The 22,352-nt window shown below is 43.4% G+C and overlaps 1 pseudogene; it reads left to right on the top strand.

Moving 5' to 3' along the window:
• Window positions 1-13,877: 13,877 nt before the first annotated feature.
• On the top strand, window positions 13,878-14,486 carry LOC142452792 (protein S100-A10 pseudogene; annotated as a pseudogene).
• Window positions 14,487-22,352: the final 7,866 nt, after the last annotated feature.

The following is a 22,352-nucleotide window of genomic DNA, read 5'->3' as shown; positions in this document are numbered from 1 at the left end:
TGATCCACTTCATAGTTTAATGCTGATCAGAGGATTCTAATTTACTTCTCACACTGCTAATGAGTCTTATGTGCAGCTAGAAAAATCCTAGTCACTGAGGTTGATCTAAAGAAATCCATGCCAGCCAGGGTGTGTTGCCCCAACAGACTGGACTGGAAAATGCTCCTAAGGGCCAGCAAACGATCCCTGAACTAACTATAAGCTTTTCTCTTGTGAAAAAATAATAATAATAAAATTATTTTTTTTTAAATCCATGCCTTGTGATAGCAGTAGCCTTGGGCTATCTCTACATGCCCCAATTTACTGATTCTCTAAGACCACCTTTCATCCTCCCATAGTGGGCTTTTCTGGTATGGAGATATTATTTCCCTCTTTGGAATTCCCACCACATTTTCTCAGTTTGTGATTTTTCTTAATTTCTTCTCTTAATATGATATTTGTGAGCTGCCTTTTCTCTCAGTGGGCTAAATCCTCTGAAGCACAATCCACATCTGATCCGTCTTCGTGTTTTTTAAAGAGCTAAACAAATATTAGTTTCATGAGCAGAGCTGGTAATATTAAAGATCCTGTGGAAATTTCTTTTAAGGGAAATAGGATTTCAATGGGTGCCTTAGAGAGGGAGATTATGTGAGGGGGTGGGGTGGGGGAGGAACTTTACGGGCAAACTGTCCAAGACAAAAGCGTTGGCACATTCAGGAGAAAACAGGTTTGTGGTGGAGAAAAGTCAAGGGCATTGGAGGAGTGAGTAGCAGAGTACTTTACATGACTTGCGAGAGAAAGGAAACCATCAGTAACCAGTAGGAAAAATACTGTGATCAGTCTTTGTTAGTCCAGGTAGATGAGAGAAACAAACCCAGAGACACTCATATGTGTATAAGAAAAAGCTTATTTGCATAAGAAAAAGCTTAATGTACAAGAGCAATTGAATATTGAGAAAACATCCCAGCCCAGTCCAGATCAAGTCCATAAGTCCAATATGAGTCCATATGTCCAATATTAATCTATAAAATCCTCTTCAGACTCACAAAACACATGCAATGATGCTGAATGCAGGAAGATCACAGGCCAGTGGGTGGGAAGTCTTTTGGATCCAGTGGTGTCATAAACATCTCAGCACTAGCAGGGGTCTCCACGTGACTTCTCCAGCTCCAGGGCTCTAAAGTAGTTCCATGTATCTTATCCACAGGAATGTCTCACAGGGAGTCAGCCTGCGTCCTGCCTCCAGCATGCTATTTATCTCTTTAATGCCTCCAAATGAGATCATCAAGCTGCAACTTGATTGTCAGGCTAAACTCTATCCCTTCACTCTTAATCCTCTCAAATGGACACCAGCTTATATAACTATCACAGTCTTCTTTTTTAAAAAATAAGCTAAGTTGGTGAGAAGATACAAGACATATAATAGTGTGGTATCTATTAAATAATCACTCCAATCTCCATTTGGGGTAATATGTTGACTGACTGCCAGAGCTGCCACCCCCATGGACCCACCACCACTTTCACACTAAGGGCACACTACCTGGTAGCTCTCAGTCAATGACTGGCCACACGGGGATACCAGTACTAACCCATTCCCTCAGGACATGGGACTTCCCAATGACTTGGCCAAAACTTTGTCAGAACTGAACTATAGCCTAAGACATGCAATACAGATCTTCCACTCAGATCTTCGTGGTGGTGTGAACCCTCTTGCATCCTAGCCTGTATCTTCATAGGCATTTCCTTCAATAAGGCCTTGTAGTCTGATGTAGTCTATGCTGCTCAAGGGACCAGAGGCAATCCAGAGGGCATATAAGATCAGAAAGGAAGTAAGAGACTAAAGGGATGAGTCTGCCTAATTACAATACGAATATACCTAGAAATACACATATGTATTGGCTAACCGGTACATCCAGGTATCAGGTACACAAAACAGAAAGAAGGAAAAGTTCACCAGGAAGCCGCTGATAGGAACGAATGCAAACTTTTTATCAGCATGCATTTCTTTATAAGTATAAATCCAACTGAGGTCAACTAGCACCAGACAATCTCCCACAAAATGTGAGCTGCCTGCATGACTAGAACACTCTCACCATATCCCACGGTTCCAGAAACACTCCAGCCACAAAGTACAAGCAAATGTCAACACTTTCACCTTCCACTTTCTAAATTTCGCTGATCGGGCCAAGTTTCATTTCACTTATTGGGCCACTTTCCGTGCTGAGAAGAAGAGTGAAGGAAGGGCGGAAGAAAGTGTCAGGATCCAAGTTTCAGATCTGCTAAAGTAAACTGATGTTGCCTGCTGCTTAGTTTCAAGAGAGAAGCTGCTGTAAGTCAGCCTAGACTTGTTCAGACGGACACGGAGATTAGAGTCAACAAAGGTCTTCCCCAAAGGACTAGATAGCAAACGCTTTAGACTCCATAGGCAATACAGTCTCTATTGCTACACCTCAGTTTTGCTGTGGTCCCTATCACAAAGGCAGCCAAAGAGAATACAGGCACAATATGTGCTTCCATGTTGCAATAAAACTTTATTTAGAAAAACAGCCAGCGAGCCAGATTTGTTTTATCAAACATGGTTTGCCCACCCCTGAAACAGAGCTTTAGGATTCCCACACAAATGCACTGTGTGCACCAATGAAAGATACAACTTTCCTCTAGCTCTTTGGTGCTTCCTTCACCCCACTATCATGACCTCAATTCTACCGTACAAATCGGATTAGACCAGAGCACGCACACTGCTACAGATAAGAGCCTGCAACACAGGGAATCCAGGATAGATAAACCCCTCAGGGCCAACAAGGAGAGTAGAGATACCAGGAGGATTAAAGGAGGGTGGGGGAGAAAGGGGGAATCAATCACAAGGATCAATTAGAACCCCCTCCCAGGGAGACGAATAACGGAAAAGTGGGTGAGGGGCAATGGAGGACAATGTAAGATATGGAAAAAATAATCTATAACTTACCAAGGGTTCGTGAGGGAGGGCGGGTGGGAGAGGGAGGGGGAAGAAATGGGGAGCTGATATCAGGGGCTCAAGTAGGAAGAGAATGCTTTGAAAATGATGATGATGACATACGTGCAAATGTGCTTGACACACTGGATGAATGTATGGATTGTGATGAGACATGAAAGACCCCCAATAAAAGTATGTTTTAATGCTCTGCGTGTGTGTTTCAGAAGTAAGCGCTCAGCTTTCTGTCTAATTTGTTATCTCTTCAATACAAAAAAAAGAAATGCACCGTAGTACCCAGCTACCATTACTAGACGTTTGATCAAAGATGTTATAGGAGAACCCTCATCAAAAGGAGGGGCAGCCAGGAGGGTGGGGGGGGGGAGGAGGGACTAAGAGGAGCTGAGATCAAGGAGTTCCAGAAGAAAGGAAATGTTTTGAAACTGTTGCGGCAGCAGCCATACAATGCTGCTGGATGGCATTGAACTATGGGATGTTATGATATCTGTAAGGGCACTCAGTAAAATGATAAATTTAAAAAGACAAAGGAGGTGGCAGGAATGCTGGTCAGAAATGCTAATTCTGTGGTCCTGAAAGTATTGCAAAGTGGATTGTTGCCGATGCAATTAGGTTACAATGTACCACCCTATCATTTGATCTCCTTTATGATCCATTTAAATTTCCTCTAGTTTTCATATTTTCTGCTTTCTTTCCTTTTTTCTGGCTTGCTATTTCTTATTATTATTAGTTGGAATTTAATACACATATTCTATCATTCCATATTTCAATCACGTCAAGTAGAATGTACAATTGTTACCACGATCAATTTCCAAACATGCGTTTTCTGCATGGACTCCTTGACATCGTCTCCCATTTACCGCCCCTCCGCCCCCACCGTACCCCCTCCTCCAAACCCCTTATTCTACTTGCTGTCCTTATAGCTCATCAATCCTGGGTTTCATTCACCAAAATGTGGGAAAATATAGAACCGCTTCAAGAGGACAGCCTCCATCGACATAACACCTCTGAGATCAACTCTAACATGAGCAAACAAAAACGGAAGGAAACAGAACAAACCAAAAATACAGAAAATGTTGTAAACCAGATCCAGTCCAGCCTGCATCGTAGGGGGATCTACTGACACAGTGCTGACTGTTCAGGTCAGACTGATGCCTTTGACCTTCTGTACTCCTCTCTCCCAAGCTCTGTGTTTAGTGACCACGTTCCTCCCATCCCTCGATTTTAGATGGGGGAGTTCTCTGGCGTCTTATCTCCTATGTATTTCCACAAATGGACCTGGGACTCCCACTGTCACCCACGCCTTCTGCGCCCCGGAGTCTCACAATTAGGCTCTGACACTGATCCCTCCTTTGACTTCGGATGATACAGATTCCAGTCCTTCAGTGACTGGTGCTGGTGTGCTTCTTCTGTGTGGATTTAGTTGACATCCCACTTAGATGGCTGCTTGTTTGGAGACAGGTCTTTAGGACCCAGGCGCTATTTTATCTGGTACCCGGACGCCATCTAGATTCTTCACCACATTTTGCTATAGCGCCAGTGTCGTCTGTGTCCCCGCCCTGAGGGCGAGCATAGAGCAGAGTCCTGAAGCAAGAACTAATCACTCAGGTTAGAGCTAGGATTTAGTGGAAGCACAAACCCCATTCCTGGATCTATGTTTTGTTTTGTTTTTAAATTGCTGTAACTTGGAAGTTAATAAATATGTCCTATCATTCCATAGTTCAGTCACATCAAAGAGGAATGTAAAATTGCCTCCATAATCACTCTCTAAATATACCTTTCCTCCCTGGACTTCTTGACACTATCTCCCTCTTACCTCCTCTACTCCTCTAAGTCCCCCCTCCCCCCGAAACCCTTGTTCTGTTTGCTCTCCCTACAGGCCCAACATCCCTCGGTTTCCTGTACCGAAAACCAGAGAAACAAATAACACAGCTTCAAGAGGGTGACCCCCAATGGCGGCGCACCCCTGAGATACACCCTCATATGAACATCTGCTTTCTTTTTTATGAACCCTTTCATCTGTTTTACTTTGTTGTTATTGTTAGATTTTTGTTTGTTCTATTGTTGTTTAATGTTTTCCTGGAGATGAAATCTATAAAGAAAGTAACTGGATTACTCATCCCTCAGGGGTCTGGCAAGGGAGGTTGGGAGGAAATGGGGAGCTAAGAACGACGGGGCGAGAGTGAAGAGCGTGTTCTAAAGCGAATAGGGATGACTGCCCCACTCTTCCTCATGCGACTCAACTCTTGGATTGTAGAATATGTAAATCATATGCTAATAAAAATGTTGGGAACAAAAAGAAATCATTATTCTAATAGAAACTAGAATTTCTAGAGCCATGGGGGTTGGATGAACCCCCAAAACACTTGTCTTGAAATAAACTGTAAATCTTAAGCCAAAAATGCCCCCTGAGGTCTTCTTTAATGAAGCCGAGCAGAAGGCTGATTGATTTCATTGGTAAAGAATGTCTGCCCTGAGCACAGTTCTCATTTAAAGAGTGATCGGCTTGAGATCAAAGTCACAAAAGCAACCTGAAAGGTAACTTATGGATCCTACTTTGGCCAGTGAGCCGGTGAGAAGGGGGAGCAATGATTTGGAAAGGAGAGAGAAAGTGGTTACACAAGTTAAAGGATGCGCCTGTCCTGAACCGCCCATGCAGACATGTAGGTGGATGCTCTGCTGCATATGTGTCCAACGGCAACACAAAGGGTTTGAAAAATCCCCTAGGAAATGAAGTATATGATATGTGACAATGATATCAAGAAAACCGCTGAAAAAAATCAGAAAAGAAAGAAACCGATCTGAAGTTACTTTCATCTACTAGCAAGTGGTTCTTAAAGTCAGCACCGCTGGGGAACTTCCTAGGTAGAAACACAAATTTTTAGGCCTGACTCCCAACGTGTAGAAGTGAGCCTAATGACTGGTGGTTTCACAAGTCTCGCAGGTGATTGTGGCACACGATCAAGGTTCAGAACCATTATTTCTATGTCTGAGGCTGCCTACCAGGTCTAGTGATGACAAGATACATGATCTGCCCGACCCACCCCCTTCCCTCTTTAAATGTGGGTCATCTGCATTCGAAGACAAGAATATAAACAAAACATGCCTTGCTGTCGTGCAGAGTGCATTGGCAAGTGGATTATGGCAGGTGGGGGTTGGTTAAACTTTAATATCTTATCATTTGATGTCCCCTTTTGACTCATTTAAAACTTGTTCTAGTTTTTAATATTTTTGCTTTCTTTCCTACTGAGGTTTTTCTCTAGTCGGTTGTGTTATTGTTGTTAGCTCTCTTGTTTCTTTGTTTCTGTATATATTTTGGTATATGAGATCTAAGAGGGATGAGTCTGTAGAGACGGTAACTGGATTGACAGCTTCTTGGATGTATAGCAGGAAAGAGTGGCGGAAGTGTGGAGCTAATAAACAAAGAGTACAAGAAAAAAAGAAAATGTTCTAAAATTGATTGTAGTAATGATTCTACAACTCTTTTTGATATGACTGCACTTTTAAATGGTATGATATGTGGCTTATGCCCCAATAAAACTGCTTGGGGAAGAAAAAAAGGAACTTATTTATAAAAATGTTCTTCAGTACCAAGGGCACATGAGGGAGAGGGGAGCAGGGAGGGACGGGGAAAAAAAAAGAGGACCTGATGCAAGGGGCTTAAGTAGAAAGCAAATCCTTTGAGAATGATTGGGGCAGGGAATGTATGGATGTGCTTTATACAATTGATGTATGTATATGTATGGATTGTGATAAGAGTTGTATGAGCCCCTAATAAAATGTAAAAAAAGAAAAGAGGAGAAAAAAAGAAAATGATTAGGGCAAAGAATGTACAGATGTGCTTTATACAATTGATGTATGTATATGTATGGACTGTAATAAGAGTTGTATGAGCCCCTAATAAAATGTTAAAAAAAATGTTCTTCAGCTTAATCTGAAGAAAGCTAGCATCCGTAGGCCTATATTTTGGGGGTCAGAATCCAGCTGGGCCAGAGCTGGTGTTCAGAATTAGGCAACATCCAGCACCCACTCTGGTGTCTACTTGCATCCCTAATTTACACAAAGACCACAAATAACCCTAGAGGAAATCTCAAGCCATGTTCCTGATTGGGAATCAAATATTGAAGATGTCTGAGACACTGGATGGAGTCGGAGAGGAATGGAAATAAGCAAGAATGAAAGGGAACAGAAGCCAGATTTCAAGTCCTCTCCACCCATGCCACACACACCAAAATAAAATTGAGCACATGTCTAGTTGATCTCGACTCATATGGACCGTGTGTCACAGAGAAGACCCTCTCCATCAGGCTTGCTTTCTGGTTTTAGTACATTCACAGTGTTACAAACCCATCAGCACTATCTAATTCCAGGCCCTTGTCCTCAGCCACACCAATAAGCCATCTTGTGACCACTGGACAGTATGCCTATGTCTCCTTCCCCTCGCACCTGACAGCCACTCATCGTCTTTCTCTGTGGACACAGGGGCTGTGGTGGTGTAGTGGCTAAGTGTTGAGCTGTGGTCCACTAGTCCTCAGTTCAGAACCACCAGGCTCCTTAGCAGCAGCAAGAGGGGTAGATTTGAGTTGGCAGCAGCTCAATGAGAAGGGGTGAGTGAGACATTTTACATAAATGAGATTCCACAAGATTAGATTTTCTTTCACTCAGTACACTATCTTTAGGGCCCAATTATGTTTTATCATGCATCTTGCACTTCCTTCCTTTTCATAGCTGAATAATATTCCGTTGTATGTAGGTATCACGTTTTGTTTAGCCATTCATTAGTTGATAGATATGTGGGCTGTTTCCACCTTGGGGATATCATGAATGAGATTGCGGTGAACATTGGTGTACAAGTGTTCATCTGAACATGTTTTTAACTCTCTTGGGTATAAGAGGAGGTACTAAAAAAAACTGGATTTTTTTTCAAAGCTGTGTATTTAATTTTTTTTTCACAAAACAACCTTATTACCTTCAAAGTATGCTCCATTACCCTTAACACATTTGTCAAACCTGTGATTCCATTCTTGGAAACATTTTCAAACTCATCTGTTTGGATGGCTGACAAGCCCCTCCTTCGTTTTTTCTTCACCTCTTCTCTGTCATCAAATCTCTGTCCTTTCCTGTTCCTCTTCATTCATGGAAACAAAAAGAAGTCGCATGGAGCAAGGTCAGGTGAGGAAGGTGCATGGGGCAAGAGAGGCATGATGTTTTTCGCCAAAAACTGGAGCACTGAGATGGCTGTGTGAGCAGGTGCATTGTCGTGGTGGCAAAACCAGTCCCCATCTGCCACAAATCAGGCCTTTTTTGTAGCTCACTGTTACTCAATCTATTCAGAACTTCTAAATAGAAAGTTTGATTTAACAGTCTGACCTGATGGAACAAACTCCAAATGCACTATGCTTCGACATTTTTGTCTGTTCAGGAAGTTGACAGATATCCAGAATGATATCCGTCATTCTTTGTTGAAATGAGAAAAACACATGTACGCTTGAGTTTTTCCCATAGCACTGTCTTTGTAAGCGGTGTACAACATCACAACAGCATTTTTCTCATGCAGGAAACAAAATTCACAGCTGCACTCTGTTCTCTTAAATCAGCCATCACACACACACAAAAAAAATGAGGTCCAAGCACAACAGCTTTTACAAAAAAATTCACTGTGATAAGAGAGAACCATCCTGGTGGACACTACTGGGTGCACTAACTCAGAGTGAGTTGCTCATTGCTTGCCTCTCAGGAAAGCTGTGTGCTGTGAAAGCTCCACTCTGCCCAGTGCAATTCCAGTTTGAGGGGGTACCCTCTCGTGTATCTATAGGGATGGAATCACTGGATCCTATAGATGATAAATCTGTGCTTAACTCGTTGAAGAACTGCCAGACTGTTTTCCACAGTTCATGTGCACCATTTAATATCCTCATCAACAATATGAAAATTCTAATTTTTTCACAGCCTAACCAATACTTAGCATTTCCCATTTTTAATTATAGTCATAATAGCTTTGTTTTCCTCTGTGATGACTTTGAAATTCTCATTAGCATGTATGAAAACAGAAGTTTTGATGGTCCCCAAATAGAAGAGAGTATTTCGCAGTCAGTGTTTTAGGAGATAATAGATATTTTTCATATTTTAGGCCATCTTTCTCTTTTTTTGGTGGTGTTTTTTGTTGTCGATTTGGCATGCAATTTTCCATATTTTACTTATTTTATAATGAACACATTTTACTTATTTATTTTGCCTTCACTTTCCCTTGAATGATCCCTGGTGACACAGTGATATAAGCTTTGGGCTGCTAACCAAAAGGTTGCTGGTTGAAACCCACAAGCTCCTCCGTGGGAGGAAGATGAGGTCGTTACTCTGAGAGAGCTTTCCAAACTCGGAAACTCTAGGACACAGTTCTACTCCGTCTTCCAGGGTCGCTCTGAGTCAGAATCAACTCTACAGCAGCGAGTTTGGTTTGGAGTTTTCCTCAGGTTAATATCTGTCTGCCTTTGGGGTAAGTGATGTTCCCCCCCATATAGTTGTTGTGACTCTAACCTTTATGAAAGCAGATTACTCGGCTTTTAGCCCACTGAGTCCCTTAGTGGGTTTGAACTGGCAGCCTTTCAGTTAGCAACTAGGTCATTGTGCCATCGGATTTTTAATCACTTTTGGGGTCTCTTACAGCTCTTATCACAATCCATACATACATCGATGGTGTCAAGCACACTTGCACATTCGTTGCCATCATCATTCTCAAAACATTTGCTTTCTGCTTGAGGCCTTGTTGTCAGCTCCTCATTTTTTCCCTTCCTCCTGAACCCTTGATAATTTATAAATTGCTATTATTTTTTCATGTCTTCCACTGAGCAGCTATTGGGTTTTTCAAAGGGAAAGTAATCTGACACATCAGACATGAGCAGCCAGAATGGGCTATAGAGCCTGAGCCTGAACAGAGGCCTGGCTCTGGGCACAGAATAGTAGCTGATCCATGAGCTATCCTCACCCCTCCCCTCCCCTCCCACACACACACACCCCCTACCCCTAACCTCAGCTCAGCTGTAGGCACATGAGCATCTCGGGGACACAGTGGCCGGATACTCTAGGTTTGTACATGAAAAGAATAGGTGTACTATAAGATTTTATGGGTCCAAGCAATTTTCCTCAGGTGTGACATTTTTCCCACCTTGCAAGAGACTATAGAACTAGTGGAAGATTAACAGCTCTCGGGCCAGATCAAACCGGCAGCACAGCAGAGGTCGGGGTGCACAGTCAGGTGCCCCAGAAGAGCTTTTACAAGATGGTCTTCGCAGACTTCCTCAGCGTTTGAGGAAGTCTACAAAAAACTCGGGAGATCCCAAGTGAGTCAGCTGAAACTTGGAGGCAGGAAGTGTCCAATAACCGTGTTAAATGTTAACATAAATCTATTTCTAGCCTTCCCTTTCAGTGATTCCAACCGCTTCCCCAAGGTTCAGCTCAAGCACTAGCTCTTCTTAGGAGTCATCAACAGCACCTCTCAAACTCGGATGAGGTAATTAGCCCGTCCTCTGACATTCTCAGGAGAAAGACAGGCTTTCAACACCCACAAGGAATTCGTCTCAGAAACACACCGAGGCAGTGCTGCCCTGTCGGATAGGGTCACCAAGAGTGGGAATTGACTCAGTGGCGGTGCGAGTTTGATGAGCCTTCCCAGCATCCTGCCCAGCTGGCCGTCAGGCACTTGTCACGCGCATTTTAGTCAGGGTTTTCTGTCTGGCACCCACTCTGGACTGAAATTAGCCTTGCCTTTCTCTATAGGCCAGCCCTGTCTATTCCTTGATAAATGCTGGGAGCTGAGAGCCGAAGCAGCTCTCTGCTGTTCTTCAGATCCGTCTAACAAGCTGTTCCGAGTCCCTCTTCTGACAACTGCATCTGTTGTCCCCTTTGGGGAATTCTTCCCCTGCTCTCTGCTGTCACAACTGAATAGCTATTACGGAGCTGTGTGTTCACCCGATCCGTGGTATGTGCCAGCCCTCACAAATACCCATATTCCTGGAACTGCATTCAGTCTAGAAATGAACATATGGATCAATTCTGGTTGTTCAGAGTCTTCTGTGACATGAAAGTGCTATTACTGCTGTTGCTCTGTGAAATCGGGTCAGCTCTGGCTCCCAGTGACCCTGCATGCAATAGAGAGAAACGCTGCCCCGTCTTGCGCCATCCTCACAATCGTTCCTATGTGTAAACCCACGGTTGCAACCACTAGACCAATGTGTCTTGTCCAGGGTCTTCCTCTTTTCTCTGCCCCTCTGTTTTCCCAAGCACAGTGTCCTTCTCCAAGGACTGGTTTCTCCTAGATAGGGGGACTGGTGGCCTTGTGGTTATGAATTGGGCTGTTATCCTCAAGATCAAAAGTTCAAAGCCACCAGACAGGAGAAACGTGAGGCTTCCTACACCCATAAAGAGTAACAGTCTCAGAAGCCCACAAGGGCAATAGGACCCTGTCCCGTAAGGTTGCCATGAGGCACTGAGTTTGGGGTTTGGTTTCTCCTGACATGTCCGCAGAACTGAGATGAAGTCTAGCCATCCTTGTATTCCGGCTAGACTTCTAACAAGATAGATCTGTGTGTTCTTTTCAGAGTCCATGATATTTTCTTTTCCTTTTTTCATACACCATTTTATTGGGGGCTATTTCAGCTCTTATAACAACCCATACATCAATTGTATCAAGCACCTTTGATACTTTCAATGTTGTTTGCGAGCACCATAATTCAAGTGCCTGAAGTCTTCTGCTTTCCTTATTCAAAGTGCACCGTTCACTGGCTTATGAGACAACTGAGAATACCATGGCTTGGGGGAGGCACACTTTGTCCTCAAAGTGACCTCCTTCCTTCTCAGCATTTTAAAGGGCTCTTGTGCAGCAGATTTCCCCAGTGAGATCAATGCACTGATGTGATCACTGACCAGTTAGAAGGCTGCGGGTTCCAGAGCACCTCCAGCAACTGTTGTCCGTGGAGGAAGTGCATCTGCAGAAGGAAACAGTGAAGCCCAAACTCACATAGAAGCAGTCAAGAGATGGAGACAGACGGAGCTCTCAGCATGCTTCTGGATGTGGGGTGGGAATGGGAAGGCTGGATGCCGCTTCTGTGCCTCAATTTCCCAGGTAGCTTAGTTATTTCAGCTCAAAGATGGAAGAAATGTGGGGCTATGTGAGTGTTGTTAAAAGGTCCTTGAGTCAAACAGTTTGTTCAAGAACTAACTGAAAGGCTGACAATCTGCACCCACCCAGTGACGCTGGTGAGCTGCTTCCTTGGTGTACCGTCCAGAGAAGCCCAGGGAGCTCAGTTCTATCCTGCAAGGCGCAGCATCACCATGAGGTAGATTCCAGTCCATGTCAATAGGTTGAGCTTCATTTGGGTGTGGTGTTTTAGCATGAGGGGATAAAAGAGTGAAGGAAGGGCATTCTTGTGTATGTGTGTGTGTGTGTGTTTAATCACTATGCTTTAATTATGTTCAATGTGTAACAATGAAAATACATCCTGCATATCAGATATTTACATTACAATTCATCACAGTAGCAAAATCACAGTCATGAAGTAGCTTAAAAGGCTCATGCCCAAACCACAATACGATCAGAGCTCCTTAGTTATGAAATAGCAATGAAAATAATTTTATGATTGGAAGTCACCACAAAATGAGGAACTGTATTAAAAGGTCGCGGCATTAGGAAGGTTGAGAACCACTGATCTAAGAGATCAAATTGATGAATAGTTTTTCTGTATCTATTGATTTTATTTCCTTTTGGTCTGTCCTTCATAAAGAGTGGTGTATTCGAATCTTCTATTATTTTAGTATTGATTATTTCTCCCTTCAACTCTTGTTCTATAGTTTAATGCTGTTCCTTGTTTCTGAGGGTAGCGTTTACTTTGAAGTCTATTTTATCAGAAATTGATGTTTCCATTCCTATTTGTTTTTGTTATTGCTTTAGCCCCATATTTTTCCCATTCTTTAATTTTTGGTCTGTTTGTAATCTTTACATCTAAGGTGTGTTTCTTGTAAGCAGCATATTAATGGGTCCTGTTTTCTTTTTTGTTGTTGTTTTGGGGGTTTTTAAATCATTTTATTAGGGGCTCATACAACTCTTATCACAACCCATACATCCATCAATTGTGTAAAGCACATTTGTACATTTGTTACCCTCATCATTCTCAAAACATTTGCTCTCCACGTAAGGCCCTGGCATCAGCTCCTCATTCCCGCTCCTCCCACCCCCACCAAGAAGGGCATTCTTTAACCTGTGATTTTTTTTCTTCCGTTACTCTCCCAAACTTGACATGCTCCTCCAGCCATCTCCAACATGCTCGCATGCAGGGTCCTCACTTTAAACAAGGAATCAAAAGCCCTGGGATAGGACCCCACAACCTATATCTGTTTGGGGTTTTTTCCAACTTATATCAGCTAACAAGACTCCAGGAAAGTTAATTGCAGATAATGCATAGGCCTGCGCTTTGAGAAACACTGCACTAGTCCTAAAACAAAAAACAAAATGACTTGAAATTCCAGAACAGCTGTGACAACCTGGGTGGTGCGCGTTACGAAAGCTTCGTAATTATGAATTATAATACCAGAGGCATCCTCTTTAGGACGTGAGACTGAAACAAGAGACTGCCGAGCAGAAAGCACTTTGCTAGGAAGCTCAGCTTATGGGCATGCCAAGTGGCATTGTTTGCAGACTTTAGGAAACTCAGCTTCTCAGAATGTTCTCTGAGAGGGTGCCACTGTGGGACATCCCTGCCTGCATGAACGCTGGCTGAAGCATGAATTCACTGCATAGTTTGTACTGGACCTCTGCTATTGTGCTTGGGTTGGGCTTTTTGTAGCTGAGCCTAATCCTGCTACATACAGCTAGATGAGTTCCTTGATTCAAGATGAACCCTTTCGCTGGCCTCGCTCGCTCACTGGCCCTGCGTCCCGCCTCGCTGAGCCTCCTCCCCGCGCCTCCCGCCAAGACCTCGCCAAAATGCCGTCTCAAATGGAACATGCCATGGAAACAATGATGTTCACGTTCCACAAATTTGTTGGGGACAAATGCTACTTAACGAAGGAGGACCTGCGGGTGCTAATGGAGAAGGAGTTCCCTGGATTTCTGGAAAACCAAAAAGATCCTCTGGCCGTGGACAAAATAATGAAGGACCTGGACCAGTGCCGAGATGGCAAAGTGGGCTTCCAGAGCTTCTTTTCCCTTATCGCCGGGCTCACCATCGCCTGCAACGACTATTTCGTCGTGCACATGAAGCAGAAGGGAAAGAAGTAAGACGAGGCAGACTGGAAGAATCGCTCCCACCCTGACCAGAGGGATCCCAAAGATTTGCTTTAGGGGTCTGTCCCCCAGCTTCTCCCCCATGAGGATTGCATGAGCGGGCTGGGGCCCTTTAGGATAACATGTACAAATCGAAGCCAAGTCCCATCTGATAAGTAGAGAAAGGAAAGTCAATTCCATGCCAGATAAGCTTTTGATTTTTACATTGTTTGTGTCCTCTTGCCTACAATAAACAAATTCTTTTTTTAATACCTAAAAAAAAAAAAAAAAGATGAACCCTTTGCCTCTGAGGGCGCCAACAAACTTTGAAATGCATCCCCACACACACACACACACACACACACACAAAATGGACTGCTAAGTGACTACACGAATGGATTGAGATATATTTTAAAGGGATATCATAAAATAATGATTATGGCTTTCTTGTGCCTCACAGATATTACTCGTGTGTGTGTGTGTGTGCGTGTGTGTGTGTAAATTGAATGCATGGGGCAATCCAGCACTGGGCAAGGCAATCAGTGCCAGTTTGCTTACAACATGTAAGGAACCCAGGCAGTGTAGTGGTGATGTGTTGGGCTGATAACTGCAAGGTCAGCAGTTCTAAACCATCAGTCTCTCCATGAAAGAAAGATGAGGCTTTCCACTTCTATAAAGAGTGACAATTTCGGAAACTCACAGGGCAGATCTACACTGTCCCATCGGGTGGCTGTGAGTTGACATTGACTCGACGGCGGAGCTTGGTTGTTTGGAGTTGGTGGTCACTCCATGGTGCTCTGTCACGTTTTGGCAGTTCTTACAAGTATTTCAAACGTTTACATCATGATATTGCTTGCTGAATAGACTATAGCATAGTGGAAATATATATGCACTGGGAAACCAAAAATCGAGTCTGACTCGTGTTACTCAGTTATTCTGGAGCCAGAGCCTCACCACCTGCCCGGTGTGCCTGTCACTGTGTGTATATGGCCATTCATTGTATAATTCCTTCAACTTTTGAAACAAGTTGCTAACAATTTACATGGACAAGTCATCAGTGCAATGTACTACCCTTTCTTTAAAATACCCCTAATAATGAGTTTTATAACTCTCTTTCTCTCCCTACAAGGTTCAGTTTTCTTCCTGTTCTATAAACACTATTGTGGATGGAGAGTCTTGAAAACCAGAACTGGAAGTACTGCCAATGGGACAGTCAGGTGCAAGTGAAAATGTAAAGACGGTCTAAACAGAAGCTCATCTGGAAAGATGTTGTCCTCATTAGCACAGTCAAAGCCGGAATGGAAGTTTCTGATAGAGATGTAGGGTCTGACTCTGCAAAATGCACTGGGTACAAAAGAGAAGTGTCTTACTTTTCCATTTAAAAGTGGCCTCCTCTGGTAAAACAAGGCTAAAAGTGTTAGAATCACAAATAAACTGAACTCGGAACGACAGATCTCTTTCTCCCCTGTGAGGTGCTTATGAGGAGATAAAACTTCTGTTGGGCCTCCTGGTCAGCTGGAAGCATTTCTGTTGTGTGAATAACAATGACAATGTTGGAGCTTCTCCAAACAGAATTGGACCACGGAACAGTTACTGGCAGGAGTGCCAAATTTTGCAGCAAGCTTGGCTGCAAACCACCAATATAGAAGAATATTAATTTCCCTACACTCTGAGATGGACTGAGCATGAGATTTCGGGCTCCTAAATATCATGCCAAAACACTGATACAAACTATTGTGTCTACTGAAATATTTGAATAGTGGGGACTATTCATCATGCCTTCGGGAAATGATGCAGAATTAACTCATCTCTGAGCTCAGGCGCAGTACTTGTATTTACTGAAGGACTTTCAGAGCACACACGAATTGACGGACACTGATTCACATTATAATCCTCTACAGTCACTTGCTTATGCCTTGCTGAAAGATCCTGCGTCTGAAACATTTTCCAAATTTGATGTCATCCCAGAAAGAATGTTCTTCCAAAGCCTGGGGGAAACATCCTCAGCTGTGTTTAAATTATCCAAGGATTAAAAAGAAGAAGAATGGAAGAGAACACAATTTAGATAGCCAAATTAGATACACACACAAACATGTCATTTATATAATGTTGGTGTTTACATACTTGCATATGTTTGCATATTTACATATGAACATTAAGGATTGCAGCTTTCAATATGGTTTGCAACTCGGTGTAAGGAAAACACCACTCCTCACAACTGGGCCGGTAGGTAACATCAGGAGAAAGGGAGAAAAGATGGCGGTTGTCGAGGGTTTGGTCTGGCTTAGATACACAATCCGAGCTCATGGAAGCAGCAGTTGAGGGATCAAATTGGGGGTGGGGGGAAGAGGAGCTGATGCCAAAGGGCTCAAGTAGAAAGAAGTTGTTTTGGAAATGTTGATGGCAACATATGTACAAGTGTGCTTAAGACTATTGAACAATGGATTGTTATAAGATTTGTAAGAACCCCCAATAAAATGATTAATTTAAATATATGTGTGTGTATATAGATTAACGGGTTTTTTATTAAATAAATAAATAAAGATGACAGTGAGGAGGGTGTAAGAGAGAGAGAGAGAGAGATCAAATGACATGTTGCACTGGGGAAATCTACTGCACAAGATCTCTTTAAAGTGTTGAAAAGCAAGAATGCTCCTGTATCGGGCCATGGCATTTTCCATCTCCTCATAGGCATGTGAAATTGGACATTGAATAAGGAAGGCCAAAGAAGAGTGGGTCGTGTGAATTACGGTGCTGGCAAAGAATATTGAAAGTGGACTGCCCAAAAAATCAGCAGTCCTTTCTTGAAGGTATACAACCAGAATGTGCTTTAGAGGCAAGGGTGGTAAGACTTCATGTCATGAACTTTGGACATGTAATCAGTAGAGACCATTCTTTTTTCTTTTTTTTTTTTTTCATTTTATTGGGGGAGCTTACAGGTCTTAAAACAGTCCATACATCAATTGTATCAAGCACATTTTTGCATATGCTGCCATCACCCTTTTCAAAACATTTTCTTTCTACTTGAGCACTTGGTATCAGTTCCTCTCTTTCCTGCTCCCTCCCCCATCCTCCCACCCTCATGAATGCTTGATAAATTATAATTTTTTGTTATTTTCATATACCTTACACCGTCTGCTGTCTCCCTTTAACTATGTTTCTGTTGTTTGTCCCCCTGGGGTGGGGGTGTTGTACCTTGGTCATTGCAATCGGTTCCCCCTCTCTGCCCCCACCTTCCTCCTACTTTCATGGTGTTGCTACTTCCATGACTGTTCCGGAGCGGGTTTATCTGTCCTGGATTCTGAGTGTTGGGAACTCTTATCTGTACCAGTGGACATGCTCCAGTCTAGCTGGATTTGTAAGGTAGAACTGGGTCGTGACAGTGGGGGAGGGGAGAAGCATTAAAGAGCTAGAGGAACGTTGTGTGTTTCACCCTATGTACTATACCCTAGCTGACTTATTCCTTCCTTGTGACCCTTCTGTGAGGGGATGTCCAATTGTCTACAGATGAACTTTCAGTCTCCACTCCGACTCTCCTCATTAGCATGAATATGATTGTTTGTTTTGGATCTTCTGATACCTGATCCTGTCAACACCTTGTGATCACACAGGCTCGTCTGCTTCTTCCATGTGGGCTTCGTTGCTTTCTTGATAGATGGCCGCTTGTTTACCTTCTAGACTCTAAGACCTCAGACACTATATCTTCTGATAGCCGTGCACCATCAGCTTTCTTCACATTTGCTTATGCACCCACTTTGTCTTCAATGATCGTATGGGAAAGTGACCATCAAAAAATGCCAGGTTATTAAAACAAATAGTTCTTGCATTGAGAGAGGGCTTGAAAAGAGGCCCAATGTCAGTCTGCTACCTTAATACTTAACATATAGATCTATGTAGATAGCTCTATATCCCTATCATTATATGTTAATAGATATACATTCTTATATTTATACCTCTATAAATGTCTTTTGCCTCCTAGTTCTTTCTTCTATTCCCTTTTACTTTCCTCCTGTTCCACTGTCATGTTAGACCTTCATTCAGCTCTCTGTACTTCCTCTTTTCTACATTGCATTTGATCATAGCCCACCAGGCATTCTACACCCTCCTCGCCATTGATTTTAGATCTCTTGTTGTTCCCTTGTCCGAGTTTGTTGGCTCTGATCTCCCTTTCCCCCTCCTCCTCCTCTCCCATGTCCCCCTCAGAATTATTGGTCCCATTATTTTCTCCTTGGGATTGTTCATTTTGCCTATCTTATATAGACAGACATAGAAAAACGAAAGGGTGGGACAAGTCTATAAATAGTTCCAGGTCTGTTGACCTTCATGAATGTTTGTCAATCAAGTCTGATGAGGTGCCAAGCACTGCCTCCTGAGTCAGAAGTCTATTTTTGGGATTCCTCAGGGACTTTTTTCGCTTTGCTCCCCTTGCTGTTCTGCTGTGTTCCCTTCATGTTTCTCTGGGGGTAGGGGGGCGGTATAGACCAGGCACAGTTTCCACACTGTCTCTAGTGCTGTCCCCCTAGCGCTGTGGGTCAGTAAGGGGACATCATGTCTCGTAGTGAGGCCAGCCCTATGGTCCCCTGTATGCATTGGCTGCTGCGAGCAGGAGTGGTGTCCTTGAGAGAACAATTCTTAGACCAAGAACTCATGCTTGGTATAATAGGACAGGAAAACAAGAGGAAGACTCTTGATGAGCTGGATTGACACATGGCCACAACAATGAATGGGCTCGCTGTTCTGTTATACACGGGGTCTCTAGGAGTCAGAACCAATTCGATACCACTTAACAACAACATATATATGTACACACACACACACACGTATACAGGATCCCTGGTGGCCCAGTGCATTAAGTGCTGGGCACCTAACCAAAAGGATGGCAGTGGTTCAAATCCACCTGCAACTCCGAGGGAGAAAAAGGAAGCAGTCTGCCTCCATAAAGATTTATAGCCTCAGAAATCCGATGGAGTGGTTCTATTCTGTCCTATAAGATCATTATGAGTTGGAATCTACTTGATGGTGACAGATGTAATAGATGCTTATGTATGTACATATTCTTCAAAACTGGGCCAGTAAATATAAGTGGTGAAAAGATTGAATCTGTCAAGGATTTAATCTGCTTGAACAAATGTGTTTGGGGTACAAAATTTTGTTTCCTGGTACAATAATTCACAACACATTTTTGTTGAATGAATGGAAGGTGGAGGGAGAAGTGGAAAAAATAGTGATAGGCTTAGTCAGGGTGTAGTATCGCACCGATGAAACATACAACCTTCCTCTAGTTCTTTAATGCTTCCTCCCCCTCACCCCTCATGCCACTATCATGACCCCAATTCTACATTACAAATCTGGCTAGACCAGAGCATGTACATGGGTACAGATAAGAGCTGGAAACACAGGGAATCCAGGACAGATAAACCCCTCGGGACCAATAATGAGAGTAGTGATACCAAAAGGGGAAGGGGAAGGTGGGTATAAAGAAGGAACCGTTCACAACGATTTACATATAATCCCTCCCCAAGGGACAGACAACAGAAAAGTGGGTGAAAGGAGACATTGGTCAGTGTAAGATATGAAAAAATAATAACAATTTATAAATTGTCAAGAGTCGGGGAGGAAGGAGGGAGGAGAGAGAGGGGAAAATGAGGAGCTGATACCAAGGGCTCAAGTAGAAAGAAATGTTTTGAAAACGATGAAGGCAACAAATGTGCTTGACACTATGGATATATGCATGGGTTGTGATAAGAGCTGTATGAGCCCCCAATAAAATGATTTTTAAAAAGAAAGAAAGAAAAAGTGATAGGCTTGAGAACTGGCAGAATGGTGCCAAATATTTACTCAATGGGAGAGGCAAGGAGAGGTGCCAATGGCAAGTCGAAGACATTGAGCCTCTGGTCAAATCGGAGGACCCTCCATGCGGGAAACCAGTCCAGGAAGGTGCAGTCCTGGACAGGAGTGGGGCTCGTGATGACTAATGACAGCCAAGTAAGTGAGATCACTACAGGGAAAAGGGTGAGGACAGAGAGGAGATGTTTAGATGCAGCAGCAAAGGGAAGTGGCAAAGGAGATTGAGCAAAGTCAAAAGGGAGAACAACCAAGGAAATGCAGTTTCGTGACTTTGGTGGAGAAAGTTTCAAGGAACTGTTTGTGGTATGATGAGAACAGCTCAGGCGTGAGAGTCAGGGAAGCTGGACCTGAGCCCAGACTCTACCACCAGCCAAGCTTGTGACCCAGAAGTGTCTGAATCTCTCTGAGCCTCTCTTTTATCAGCTACTAGGGATGCTGGTGGGAGCCCTGGCAGCATAGTGGTTACAAAGTGGGTTGTTAACTGTAGAGTCATAGATTCTAAACCACCAGCCTCTCCAAGGGAAAAAGATGGGGCGTTCTACTCCCAAAAATAGTTAGTCTCGGAAACCCAGAGGAGTAGTTCTACCTTGGCCTATAGAGTCACTTTGAGTCAGTATCTACGAGGGAGTGACTGAGTGACTGAGTGATCTCTGCAGTGTGTCCTGCCACTCAGGATATCTGAGATTCTGTGAGATCTGAAGACTTCAGAGATCAATATGAACAAGGAAAGGCGGTGGTAACTAATCTTAAGGGGAAAATGGCTTTGATGAAGGCCACAAAAGGCAGCCCTGGTGGTGCAGTATTTAAGTGCTCAATTGGTAACCAAGGGTCAGCGTTTGAACCCGCCAGTCTTTCTGCAGGACATAATGTGGCCATCTGCTTCTGTAAAGATGTATAGCCTTGAAAACTATTGGGTGTAGAGTTTTATTTGAGTAAGCAATGGATTTTTATTTGAACAAGGACAGAAACCAGCAGGCAAGGACTGAGAAGCAAAGAGAAAAATAAGAAGTTGAAGACTTTTCAAATAAGCACAAGGATCCCAAACAGCAATAGGATCAAAGAAGATTTGTTTTGCGGATGGACAAGAGCAGCACTGTTGAAGCCAAGGACTGGAGAGGTTAAAGTTGCAAATTTGAGACAAGATCTTAGCAAAGACGGCTAAGAATGAGGTCTAAAGGATAAGCCGACAGAGTGAGAGAACATTCTTTATCGGAAGTGTTAGGGAAAGAGAGGGCGATCAGAAAACTCAAAGAATTCTGCGATTTAAGTGCTGTGTGCTCTTAAAATAAGGGATAATTCACCTACAGTTGGGTCTCTTTCCAAGAGCCTCTGAATCATCTTCAAAAGGAGGGGGATCTTTTTGGAAATTAGAGATGACCCCTAAACGAAATAGTTTAAGATACAACTATTTTCTATCTCATACATTTGCGACATTCAGGAACCTGGATGCTGGCCTCTGTGAGGCTGATGTAGGACCGCTCCTGAAGTTGCCATCCAGATGCCAGACGGAACAGCAGGTCGACTTCGCAGATGGCTCGCTCCCTTCACTGTTGGCTGGAGGCCTTGGTTCCTTGCCACCTGCACTTTTCCTCATGACATGGCAGCAGAAGTGAGCGATCCAAAGACATAACCAAAGTGGACATCACGGTGTCTCTCGTGACCTAGTCTCATGGGCACACTGTTATTTTCACTACATTCTGCTCATTAGAAAAAACTTGCGAAGTCGAGCACACTCCCAAGGAAAGGGCATAAAATAAACGGTGGCCGTGTTCGGAGCCCACCCTACGTTTGTTCAAGACAGTGCAGGCTAGAAGGATGCCTGGCAGGTTAGGGAAACTAGGAACTGGAGCATAGCCACTGTGACAAGTATCCTAGAAATCACTGGGAGTAGAGTTTCAAGTTCCCAAAGAAATTGTACAAAGCAGGCTGTCACAACAACAATCACCACCAATTATTTCAGAAAGAGAAAACAGATAATATCGAGTTATACCAGTCAGTCAGAGGTTTACAGAAAGGAGGGAAAAGGGTGTTATCAGAAAAAATAAAGTTTCTACAGAACCCAGTACATGTCCTAAAAGGTAGAAAGCTAAGACCACATGCAGACCTATCAGACATACTGATCTCTGTGGAGTCAAAGAGGAAATGCTGATGCATGCAGGAGAGCGAGCCAATCGCTGTGCTCGAGACGCCTACACAGAGCTCCTATGTCAACTCTGGAACCTACTAGCGAGCCGTCCAGCTGGGGAGGAAGTTGCTCTCAGCTTCACTGAACTAATTATCTCCTGAAAAAAATTCCGAGGAAGA

This window comes from Tenrec ecaudatus, chromosome 7, assembly GCF_050624435.1.
Source record: "Tenrec ecaudatus isolate mTenEca1 chromosome 7, mTenEca1.hap1, whole genome shotgun sequence".
NCBI classification, from domain to species: domain Eukaryota; kingdom Metazoa; phylum Chordata; class Mammalia; order Afrosoricida; family Tenrecidae; genus Tenrec; species Tenrec ecaudatus.
Note: the sequence above shows the minus strand (reverse complement) of the source record. Positions and strands in the feature narration are given on the sequence as shown.